The following is a 12,725-nucleotide window of genomic DNA, read 5'->3' on the forward strand; positions in this document are numbered from 1 at the left end:
ACAAGTATTCTGTGTTATGTGGTAGTGTTTGAACTTAAGTTAACTGATTACTTAAAACTTTTCAGACTCCTCACAAATTCATGTATCAAAAATATGTCTACCCTAGCAAAGAGAAAAGCAGGAATTGTTCCAAAACCCAGAGTAAAATGTAAATGCCTCCTCTGGATAAGATGACATCTTCATGAGCAGCACTCATAAAATTCAAGTCAGTGTGAGGCCGTTGGATGATACTAAAACAACTAAACTGAGTCTCAGACAGTCCTCAGATAGGAAACACCAAAATTGCAGTCTCTATTAATTTCAGTACAATCCATTTCAAACACTTTTTTTTTCTCTTGAAGTCACTTGCAGACTAGAATGTTAGTGTTTGGTAAGTTATAAAAATAAGTGCATATGAGGGCAGTCATTCCCAATAGATAGCATTTTTGGAATGCTGCTAATAAATAATCACCTCTGAGATAAAAATCTGCCTCAAAGAAGATGTGAATGCATTTCGAGTTTTTCCAGAAAACTGATTTCCATTTACAATCCAAAAGCCAATGGTAAAGAGGAAAAGTCCCAAAGAAAAATGTTGAAAAGATCATTACAGGGACTTCCCTGGTAGTCCAGTGGTTAAGACTCCGTGCTTCCGATGCAGGGGGCGCAGGTTCAATCCCTGGTCGGGGAACTAAGATCCCACGTGCTTCACGGCACGGCCAAAAAAAAAAAAAAAAAAAAAAAAAAAAGAGCGTTACATCTTCCCACTTCCCCAAGATAAATGTCATATTAATTTAGCACAGGAAAACGGGTGAATATATGTACTTTTTACATTTTACTATTTTGCAGTCTGTCCTAAGCATGCAGTAATAATTAGCGTCATGATCAGGAACACTACTACTGTCTTAATTAATATGTGAACATGTCCCTACTATTATTATCAAAAATAAAAATGTTAGACTACAGACCGAGCCCAACCCACTGGTCTCCCCATTTTGACACGGAATGTTCCAGTAGGGATTGGTGGCTAAAACAGGAATTGTTATGTATTTGGGGAACTGTGATGATACTGAGGAGGTCAAAAATGCAGCCACTAGCAAATCCAGCTGCTCTTTGGGGGCCAATGGATTAAGAAAAAAAACTCCGTAAGTTCAAGGCTTCAGTTGTGGATGTTAGAGCTTAGATATTTTAAGGAATCTTCTAGATTTTCTTGAAAAGTAAATATAAACCTAAAAGTAAAGGTAAATATAAAACTAAAAGAACCTTACCTACATGGTTTATGTGGTACCTCTCATATAAACTTAAAACTTCTAATCTTGTTTTTAAGGAAATGCTTTAAAATTCCTTAAAATACTAATAATAGAAATCCAACCAGCAGTAAAAAGGTCCAAATAGTAGAGAAAAAGATTGCAGTTCTACTGTAAAGGAGACCTACTTTCTGTGAAGAAAAGTACAAGGTAGCCAGCCCTGACTCAGCACAGATGGGACAATAATAGCTTAAATTGAATTCTTCTACTGCAGGATTATCCATTTCATTAGGGATTTAGACTCAGAGAGAGAGCTGTGCATTTTTGCTCATTCTTATTCTCAAAATAATAGTATCCTTTCCTTGAGCCAGTCAATTTTATTTAAAGTTTTCTATAGCTAATAATAATACCCAGCAGAATCTTTTGTATGTTGCAAAGAAATGGCAAAGGTATGTTACTTTTTATGGTGCAATCCCAATGATCTCCCCCTTTCTATCTCATTTTTATTTAACTTACAGGAAGACAGAAAAAATGTTGAATTTCTCCATTATCCCTAGTCTGTGACCCATGTTAAAGTGTATTTATCTCAGTGAAAAATGTTTCCACAACACACATTTTTAACATATAATTTTACATAATGAAGCATGAATGACTATTCACGATAAAAGTTAAAAAAAAACCACACTAACATTGTTGCACTAATTGCTTGAGCATCCGCTGTATAAAACAATAGAATTATTTCTAATATTTGCTTAAATTGGCCATTTTTCTTATGAAGAACCCACTAGCAGACTCAGAATCAGCAGAGTGCATGCATACAGGGAAAAGTTAATCTATGCCTGTCTTTATTATGATAATGGTGTACTTTTCTCTCAAGAAATGAAAGAGAATTGTATCCATCTCCAACCCCCCTTGTGATGGTGTTAGGAAATGTTCTCCTTTAGTGATCAAAATGAGAGTGTTTGTGAAAGCTCTTTGTAAGCTGTAGAGTAATATTCATATATAAGTTAGTATCATTGTCGGCCTAATGCTTATTTATATCTGAGGCTAAAATGAAGCGCCTGGAGGTTATTCTAGTCTGATTCTCCCAAAGCAGATCCTGAGACTAGGATTCGGGTACAGGGAGTAAACTAGGGGGGTGATCCCAGGAAGCATAAAGTGAGGGAGTGGGGGACTTTTAGGCAGGCGAGGGAGAAGTCAGCAAAAAGGGTGAGTTGTGAGTATTATAACTGTGTGCACATGAAGCTCAAGGGAACTGAGCATCCTCTGAATCGTTCCGCTGAGAATGGGAAGCGGAGGTATTTAGCCACAGGCTTCTGTCCCTCATTGGTTAAGGGCTGCTCCCTGGGGATGATAAATCCGTGACACTACCTAGACACCCTGCACAGCTGAGCGAGCTCTGAAGGTGCTAGTGAAGCCTTGGGGCAGCGGTGGAGAGAGACAGGGGTGGCTGCTGGAGGTGCGGAGCTGTCAGCAGGTACAAGGCTGTCTTTCCCAGCAGCTGCAGGTGAACCCAGGCCCAGCCAAGGGCACATGGGGCAGGGCATTTGCGGTGTGTACTGAGAACACAACCATCATACACAGCCTCAGAAGCAAAGTCAAGAGCAGGCTTCCGGGATCTGATTTGTGCTGTCTATCTTGGTCCCAGGCCTATCATAAGCACTTTGCATGGGTGAAGCATCCTAGGTGAGATTACCCTGAGTTTCCTTTAATACTGTGTATTGGTGCCACTGTTAGCTATTTTTAGTTGTTGAGATTGAAGTGCTCTCCAGCCTCTGCTAGGTTTCATGAAATTTATTGATATGGTTTGGGAGGCAGTACGTTCTAGTACAATTTGTTCTAAGCCTGGGTTTTCATTAGAATCATCCAAGAAACTTTGAAGGAAAATACTGAGCCCCACCCCCATTTAAAATAAGGATCTCTAGGAGTGGGGCCAAGGTCTTGGGGTGCGCGTGTGTGCTTGTGTGTGTGTGCGCGTGCGTGTGTGTGCGCGTGTGTGTGTGCGCGCGCGCGTGTGTGTGTGTGTGTTAACTCTCCAGATGATTTTTCTTGCAGCCAAAATTGAAATCACTGGGTAATGAAGAGAACGTAGCTTTGGAAAAACTTTGGAATCAGATAGCCTTGAGTAGAGATTTCGGCCCCTCCACTAAGCAGCTGTATAACATTCTATGAGTAACATATCTTCTCTGGGCCTCGGTTTCCTCATTTGTAAAACAGGGATACTATATCTGTCTCACAGACTTCTTTGAGAATTAAATGGGTGTAAAAAAGCCTACTCTTGTTTCTGGCACATAGTTGGTGCTTAATAAATGTCAGTTCTCACCTTCCCAGTATTGTCAGACTTGCTCTGAAAAGTACTTATGTGTCTCCATACATTGGAAAATGAAAATTAAGTTTTCACATGTAGGTGGAGAGGGTGGAGAGCTGTTAGAACAAATGGAGGAGGGCAGGATAGGATTGTTACACTGTCAGAAGTTAAGGAAAGAGAATATAAGAAGAGAACAAACAACTGGCTGAAAATGGAAACAAGAAAACCACTAACCAGTTAAGATACAATTATGCAAAGGCTTCTTCTGGAACAGATTTAGGATGGCATGAGAGCTAGTCCCTGCCAGGATAAGTGGATACTGTGGGGTCAGGCCTTACCCTCACGGAATGTCTGCATGGAGTTAAAGTCCCAAGTGGAAATACCTTCAAAGTGCAGGTAAAATATTTACTAGGGAGCCTTTACAGCCCTCTAGGTTAGGCTAAGTACCCTCTTCTGGGTTTCTTGGGTTACCTTTAAATTAGCATTCAATATTATATTCAGAGTAACTATTTGTGTGTTGACTAGAAGACTGAGTTTCTTTGGGGCTGGGCTGTGTTCATTCATTGACAGTACTTGGTACAATTGAAGTTCAACCATTATCAGACTAAGTCAAAACAGAGCGCAGATCAACATGGCAAACTTTGAGATTGTTTCTCACAACAAGTGGCAGCCTTAATCCCTTCCCCTTTTTTCTGAGTTTGTCCAAGTAGAGAAGAGTTTAATGTCAGGAGAGACAAAGTGTGCACCCATTTTGCTTCCATAAAGAATGCCAGTCTTAAAATGGTGACAGTATTGTGTAGGAAGGCAGAGGAAAGAGTCACAAATAAATGGAGCTGGGACTCTTACTAGTGGACTTTATCAGTTCTGTGAACCAATTCTGTTTGAGTTGGGGTGTCTATACCTTGCAAGCCAGTTTCCAAGTGGACATGGTTGTTGTTGGGAAAGACAGGGTCAAGAGGCAATCTTTTGACCCTCTGCTCAGCCAGATAAGAAAGGGCCTTGGGCCTGGAACACTTCCTCACCAAGAGGTAAAGGGCCCACACAGCCTGTGCTGGGCTTTCTGCATTGTGTGAATTATCTTTCCCTGTTTAATGCTCACTGAGTGTTCCTTCATTCTGCTTACGTGTGTATGTCAACGGCCCACAGGCATGCACCCAGCTTTCAATATTTCAGACTCTACAGGGAAGGGTCAGGGTCCTCCTCTTGCAGCATAAGAGGGGTGTGCATAGGCCAGTTGCACCGTGTTGGCTGCCCTGGGGACCTGCTGGCCACGAGGGACCAACACCCACATCGAAGCTGATCTTGCTCTGTCCCCTCTCTATGTAGGTAAAGCACCATTCCATCTGGGGCTTGACTGTGTTGTGTTTCACTTGGCGACCCCAAATCCAACACGCAACAGGCAGAAGTGTTTGGAGTCCTCCTCTGGGGTTGGTAGCTGGTACCTGATGTTCAGCTTGACAGTTACATACAGTCACATCTTACACAAAAGTGTAATGAATGCCTTATCTTTAGATAAGCAGGGTGATGACTAAATTTCTTAGCATCAATAGTTGTATAGTTGGAACTTTTCAAAACAGGTGGTAAAGCAAACAAAAAGGACTTTAGATTAAAAGGGATTTATTGGAATGATCTTGGGATAATTCATTGCACAGTGAGTCTCAGTGGGACAGTGATGCGATTGGTGGAAAGATGCCCATAGACACGGTTAAAGGAATATGTTTCCTCTGATGTCAAAAGATACAGAAACTGAGCTGCACCCAACAGCCTCACAAAGCAGGAGACGACGCAGCTCGCATCCTGATTCCTCCAAGATCCCTTTAAGGACAGTGAGCACAGAGTGAGAACTTTGCTCTTCTCTTCTCTTGGGGTCTTTTTACTCTCTTAGTCCCTTTCAATCATACTGGAGAGAGCCTGGGTACCTGCTTGCCTGCTCACCAGATATAAGAAGTAGACACAGAGATATAAGAGGATAGAAGATATAAGAAGTACGTACATCCCTCATTTGCCATGAGACTGGTGACATTAAAGGTGAATTTACCACGAGTTGCTAGGTCTGAGCCTTCAGGCCTGACTGGGGTCCATTCCATACTTCTAGAATAGAGGCCGAACGAATAAACCAAGTCTTAGGGAAGCAAGAAGAACCACGGTGGCCCTGAGAACCTCCGGGACAAGATTGGATCCCCCTCTCCTCAAGATTCTGACTCCCTCCCCATCTCAACCAGGATGTTGAAACTGGTTGATGGCAGCCCAAGGGCTCATATCCTCCCAGCACAGTTCCCTTCCCTTAGGATTGATTTGAAAATGTCCAGGGAAGGCCTCTGGCAGAGCAAGCTTGGGTCACATACCCTCTCCTATGAATTGAGTTGTCTTAGCTCAAGCAGCTATAACAGAATATTATATACTGGGTGGCTCAAGCAACATTTATTTCTCACAGTTCTAAAGGCTGGGAGCTCTGAGATTGGGGTGCCATCATGGTCGGGTTCTGGTGAGAGCCTTCTTTCTGCTTTACAGATGGCCACCTTCTTGCTGTGTCCTTACGTAGTGCAGAGCAGAGAGAGGAGGCAAGCTCTCTCGTCTATTATGAGAGCACTAATCCTGTTCATGAGGGCTCCACCTCATGGCTTAATCACCTCTGAAAGCCCCTGCCTCCTAATGCCCTCACAGTGGGGGTTAGTGTTTCAACATCTGAATTTTGGGCAGACACAAACATTCAATTCAGTCCATAACATGGGTTAAGGAGGCGGGGTGATGGGAGCTGGGAGGAGGGTATTATGACTAGCAGTGGCATTAAAACCACACAGTTGGAGCAGTGAAGATGAGTCCTCCAAAAGAAAGAATGAGTCGTTCTCACAAGGTGGGGTGGTGGCCACGTAAGATAAGTAGATCCCACCACAGCAGTAAACCTTCAAAATCCAAATAACCGTTGCCACTAACGCCAATGACCCTGTTCAGGAAGAAACGTCATCCGCAAGGGCCTCATCTCTCTCTTTTTAAAAAAATATTTATTTATTTATTTGGCTGTGCCAGGTCTTAGTTGTGGCATGAGGGATCTTAGTTGTGGCATGCATGCAGGATCTAGTTCCCTGACCAGGGATCAAACCCGGGCCCCCTGCATTGGAAGCACGGAGTCTTAACCACTGGACCACCAGGGAAGTCCCCAGGGCCTCATCTCTTAAAGAATGGTGCCCGATGGAGTTGTTTTTCTAATCATGTTTAGTCGTGACAAATATTGCTGTGTTGCTGACAAGAAAATACTGAAGGACAGAGGGTGACTGTGTGGCTCTGTTTCTATGACATGGCTAGAATGGGCACATTCATAGGGACATTAGGTAGATTAGTGGTTGCCATGGGCTGGGGGGAGTTGGAGGTGAGAGTTAAAGAATATAGAGTTTCTTTTTGAGGTGATGCAGATATTTTAAAATTATGATGATGGTTGCATAACTTTGTGGATATACTAAAAACCGTTGGATTGTACACTTTAAGTGGATGAATTATATGGTATGTGAATTATATCTCAATGAAGCTGTTAAAAAAAAAATAGAGGACTGAATGGTTTCCTTGGAAAGAAGCTTAGAAGCTGGCAAAATAAGAAAAGCAGACGGACACCCCTGCAGCAAACCAGACCCCCAGCTGAAGACAGTGGGTGGGGACAAGGTCATGATTTAACTCAGAGCTGTTCCAAGTGTGGGCCCCTCACCAGCAGCTGCATCTCCTGGGAGCTCATTAAAAATGTGAATTCTTGGGTCCTACCCCAAATTACCAAATCAGAATCCTTGGGCATCACTAAAGTTGAGGAAGTGTTAATTTAACTCATTGTTGCTTTTAATAAATAAGAACTCCTTCCCTAACAGTGTGCAAGATGCTTTCCAAACTGCAAGCCAAACAAGATATAAAAGCAGCATTAACGAATTTTTAAAAAATGTTACTTGGACAAAGGAACCTTAATTCTGTATTTTGCAGGTAACGATACCAACATAGCAGGGCTTATTAGCAGCCAATGGTTATTTGCAGAGAAGGTAGTTATTTGCTGAAAGCTACTGAAGCAGTTAACCAGACTGATGTGCCTTGAAGCTGCAAGTATTTTCCCCATGACCTGCCGGAGAGATACCTCCATCATTTTTCTCCAGTGAAGATGCTGAAATTGGTGTGAATGCAATGAAAGCTGAGATGCAGGTGGAGATTCAGAGATAGTTTTGTCAACTTGAAAGCCAATTATTTGCTCCAATGCCACATTTCCAGGTCCAAGGTTTGAGGACAAATTTATCTCCTGTGAGCATGTGAAGCATTGTAAGTGCTGTACACATATTAGGAATAAAAAACCAGAGCAAGAAAAACAATCTTAAGGCTGCTCCTGAAAATATTCAGAAATTATCTTCTTTAAACCGTGCACAAAGCTCGGTTGGTGAGCCTGCTTCAATGAAATTGCACTATCACCATCGACCTAACGTTGGACTTCAGGAGGTGAATTTTTACCTTGGTCAGTTACTATTAGGAAAGAAACTTAATTAAGGTCTTATAGTAAGTACTGAAACATAGAGCAACACCTTGCCCAGACCCTTACAGAGACAAAAATACATATAAGCAAATATATAATATAATATATGTATAATATACATGATATGCAGGCAATACAAGATACTAGATATTAAACTAAATAATTTCCAATGAGTGAAAATCAGGGGTGCATGGGAACTCTCTATGCTATCTTTATAATTTTTCTGCAAATCTAAATTTATTCCAAAAATTTTAAAATTATTTTAATAATGGATGGAGGAATAATATGTTGGAGAAACAAAACAATCCTGCCAGCAAGACCCCCTCCGTACCAGTATAGAAGAGAGAAAACACATGACACAGGTGGTCCAGGCAAGAGACTACAAGTTAGGACAAAATCTCATGTAATTTACAGAGCACAGCAGAAGAAAGAACAATGACTTCTCTTATCTCCCAGAGAGACAAAGGACTGTGCCTTCTGAAAGTCTCCTACCCACCCCTCAAGAGAGCCCTTAGCTAATTCCGGAGGTACACCTATTTACACATCTAGAGACTGTTTGGTCCTGCCCTTGGAGATAACTCTGTTGTAAAAACTGGAGACTCGGCTTAATCCCTAGAGAGATTTATCTCTGTTCCAAAGGTTAGAGTAAGGGCTCAGATTCACTCTGTCCCTAAGTTTTCCGAAGTACTCTAAGAAAAGGGGTGGGTGGGAGAATGGTCTCTTTGCCCACTGTAAGAGAAAATAATTTTTTTGCCCTCACAATACCCAGTGTGGAAGACATGCAGCAAGGAGAACTGATAGGCTGCTGGTGAGGATGTGACTTGGTAAACCCCTTTGGAAAACAGTTTGGCATCATCTAGAAAAGAGAAGATACACCTACCCCATGGCCTTATTGCTATACTCTAAAGAAACCCTGGTCTGTGTGCACTAAGAAACATGAAAAAAATGGCCACCACAGCATTATTCAAAACAGCAGCAGACTGAAAACAACCCAATAGTCCATTGACAGACTAATGAATAAGTAAATGGTAATATAGTCACAGAATAGAATATGGTAGAGCAGTGATCATGGTTGAACTACAATTTCACCCATCAACATGGCTGTCTCACGAATATACTAGTGAGTAAAAGAAGTCACAGAATATAGAATATAAAGTATGAAAACACAGATATAACATTCAGAAGCAAGCAACTCTAAACAAATATTCTTTAGGGATAGATATATATGTTGTAATATTATTAAGAAAAGCAAGGGAGTAGTAAAAAGGGAATACGTAATTAACAAAATTCAAGGTAGTGGTTACTGCTGGGAGTGAAAGGGATGCAGATGGGACCTTGAAAACATTGGTAACATTATTTCTTAGATTGAGCAGTGGATACATAGATATTTGTTTTATTATTCTGTATACATTATATAGGTAATATAATCTTTTAAAATATGAAGTAGCTTGTGATAGATTGTTTGCTTTAATGGATGGTAGAGACAGTAAAAGCTAAGGGAGAGAGGTTAGTGCTGGCAGGATTTCCAGAGCAGAACCCTTCAGGAGGAGCCGAGACTTCAGCCGGGCCTTTGAAGGGAGGAATCACATAATTTTTCAAACTTGGAATGAATGTTAGAGTTCACTTGCCCCACCCCTTCCTTTTGCAGATGAAGAAATAGAGATATAGGGAAGTATCTTTAAAAAAAAAAAAAAGCTCCATATATTTTCTACATTGTCAGACCAATTGCAAGGGGGAAAATTTGAGTGAAAAGCTCTTTTGAGAAGAGCATTTTAGGAGTTGAACACCATAGCCCTACAAATGTCAGGCTGTGGTTCTCTTTTCCTTGGTTTTGCACACCTGTCTGCTCACTGTTGCTCCCAGCCCTATTCACAGGAACCCCCCCCCCCAGCCCTATTCACAGGAACCGCCCCCCCCCAGCCCTAGTGGGTCGTTGAGCTATTATTGGTCAGGCGTGATGGGTGGCTATGAGGGGCAACCTTGGCTTCCTCTTTTGCCCTGGGCAGGTGCTGCCTGGAGCCTATGCGGTTACATCTGGGGTAGGTGCAGCGCCAGAAGAACATCCTGTCCACAGCCTCCTAGAGTCCTAGGTCATCAGCCCCACACATCCAGAGAGTGCCCAGTGCCAGCAACATTATGTATAATCACTTGATCTTTCAAAAGCTACCTCACTTCATCATACACTCACACAACTACTCAGTAACAGAATTATAATCCCCTCACCAACCCGGGACTTTTTTTTTCATAAAAGAGGAAGTGGAGACTCAGAAGTTAACTTGTCGAAGGTCACACCTTCAAAAATGACATTGTCAAGTTCCAACTCAAAGCTGCCTGGTTCCAAAGTATGTGCTGTTTTCACTGTCACTTGCTGACTGTGAAGTATGTTCTTTTTTTTTTTAAAGGACAACAACAACAACAAGTAAATGACTTATTTGCAACACAACCTAGTTCCCATCACTTCAGTACAGCATTGGAGTAGAAAAGAGTCACAGTAACTATTTAATCCTGTTTTTCCCCTGTCAGGAGCTAGCAATTTATAGTCATTTATTTCTATTAGTACTTCACTGGGAATAAGCTTGCCAGATTAAACACTATGCAATATTTGGGACATATTTATACTAAAAAATTATTCGTTGTTATCCGAAATTCAAATTTAACTGGGCATCTTCTATTTTTAATTGCTAAATCCGGCAACCCTAACCCAAAACCTTTGAGGAAAAACCTTATTATTTCTAGCGAGGCTCTCCTCTTCATTAGGTAAGGAGAAACACATGGGATAGGTTGGCTACTGAGTAAAAACCTTAAGGAAATCTTCTGAAGTCCTAACTGGGGGTGATTTTGCCCCCTCCCAACATTTAGCAGTAAGTGGAGATATATTCTGTTGTCCTAACTGGAGGAGGGCTTACCACTGGCGTTTCATGGGTAGAGGCCAGGGATGCTGTTAAATACCCTACAGTGCACAGGATAGCCCCACCACAAACAAGTATCTGGTCCAAAATGCCAGTAGTACCAAGGTTGAGAAAACTTGCCTTAAAGAATCACTCATCGGGCTTCCCTGGTGGCACAGTGGTTAAGAATCTGCCTGCCAATGCAGGGGACACGGCTTCAAGACCTGGTCCGGGAAGATCCCACATGCTGCGGAGCAACTAAGCCCTTGTGCCACAACTACTGAGCCCGAGTGCCACAACTACTGAAGCCCGTGCGCCTAGAGCCCGTGCTCTGCAACAAGAGAAGCCACCCAATGAGAAGCCCGCGCACCACAACGAAGAGTAGCCCCTGCTCGCTGCAACTAGAGAAAAGCCCCTGCACAGCAACAAAGACCCAACGCAGCCAAAAATAAATATAAATTAAAAAAAAAAAAAAAAAAGAATCACTCATCTAAGGTAGTATAAATCCAGGAAAATTATATATACATGTATTTTAAATCCCTTTAAGGCTACCAATGTATTTCCAAATAGGGCTTGGCCTTCTTCTGTTTCTCAGAAAAACAATATCAAAGCCGTTTATTTATCTGAACCAGCTAACTCATAATTATGGATGCTGGTGGCAGCAGGAGTAGACTCAAATTTTTACATACTTTACCGAGTATTGCAATCGACTTTTGATATCAGATTTGCACTCTTAATTATGTTTTTTTGAATAATGATTTTTTATATATTTTTATTGTTATTTTTACAAATAAAATAATTCCTGTGAACAATAAGCAAGTCCAAATGTAAACTATAGAAATGTAGAAGTATGTGATGGTAGATGAATTTTCACTAGAAAACTCAATTTTTTAATAATTTTAAGGAGCAATGATACATGTTACTTGTTAACAAAAAACCTTAATTAACCTGTAAGATTAAACCCTTGTGATAGAAACTAAGGGGAGATACAATAGGCATAAAAGAACTATGCCTCTTGGAACTTTCTATCTGATCTGTAAGAGAAGACATTTATTTCTCAAACCAGCAAGTAGCATGTGAGCCAATTTATGTTTAAGTACATTAAGTCTTTCAGAACTGCTTCCAGAGTGAGATCAACATAAGCTAGAGTTTTCAGGGAAAAGGCAGGATTTTTGAGCAGCTACCTAACAATTTTGACCCACTCATTCCTCTTAAAGCTGGTAAATATTGTGGACTCACTTCTCTTGCCCAATCCCGACTCCAAAATACACACGCAACTATGTATACGATATCTAAGTTTTCACTGACCCCCTGAAGCCTATGCACAAACTCCAAAGGTGTCCACAGCCTTGGTGAAAAAGCTCTGTTGTGTTAGAGAATTAGATATGATTAGACCAGTGAGGAAAAGAATCGGTTTCTAAGTACAAGGAAGCAGCCAAAAAATGGCCAAGCACCTCCTATGCGATTTGGTACATATTGAATAATGTTCTTGATTTGTACTAGGGGTAGGGTTAGAAATGAAGTGGTCTTTGAAAGCAGTCTCCGTATTAGGTTGAAATATATGTTGGTCAAAACTGGTTGAATATTGGCAATTTCACGCGGTTCGACCTGATATGCTGTGCGGTAAGACTGTACGTAATGAAATGCACTCTAATCCAATCTGTGCTTCGAATCAGTGAGAGCTTTGGTTGGTCCCCAGAGTTGCTGTGCCTATTGGTCCTGGGGTAGAACTTTCACTGAGCGGTTGGAGGGACTGTTTTAATTTTTTGTTTTAATAACTAATGGAAGTTGGGAAAGTCGTCTTTCAGCTA

The 12,725-nt window shown here is 41.4% G+C and overlaps 1 long non-coding RNA gene across 1 annotated transcript in view; it reads left to right on the forward strand.

The window, feature by feature from the left end:
* Positions 1–12,725, forward strand: part of LOC132357847 (uncharacterized) — a 217,157-nt gene that overhangs the window by 19,774 nt on the left and 184,658 nt on the right. The window lies entirely within an intron of this gene.

The sequence above is a fragment of the Balaenoptera ricei genome, chromosome X (genome assembly GCF_028023285.1).
Source record: "Balaenoptera ricei isolate mBalRic1 chromosome X, mBalRic1.hap2, whole genome shotgun sequence".
Taxonomy (NCBI): Eukaryota; Metazoa; Chordata; class Mammalia; order Artiodactyla; family Balaenopteridae; genus Balaenoptera; species Balaenoptera ricei.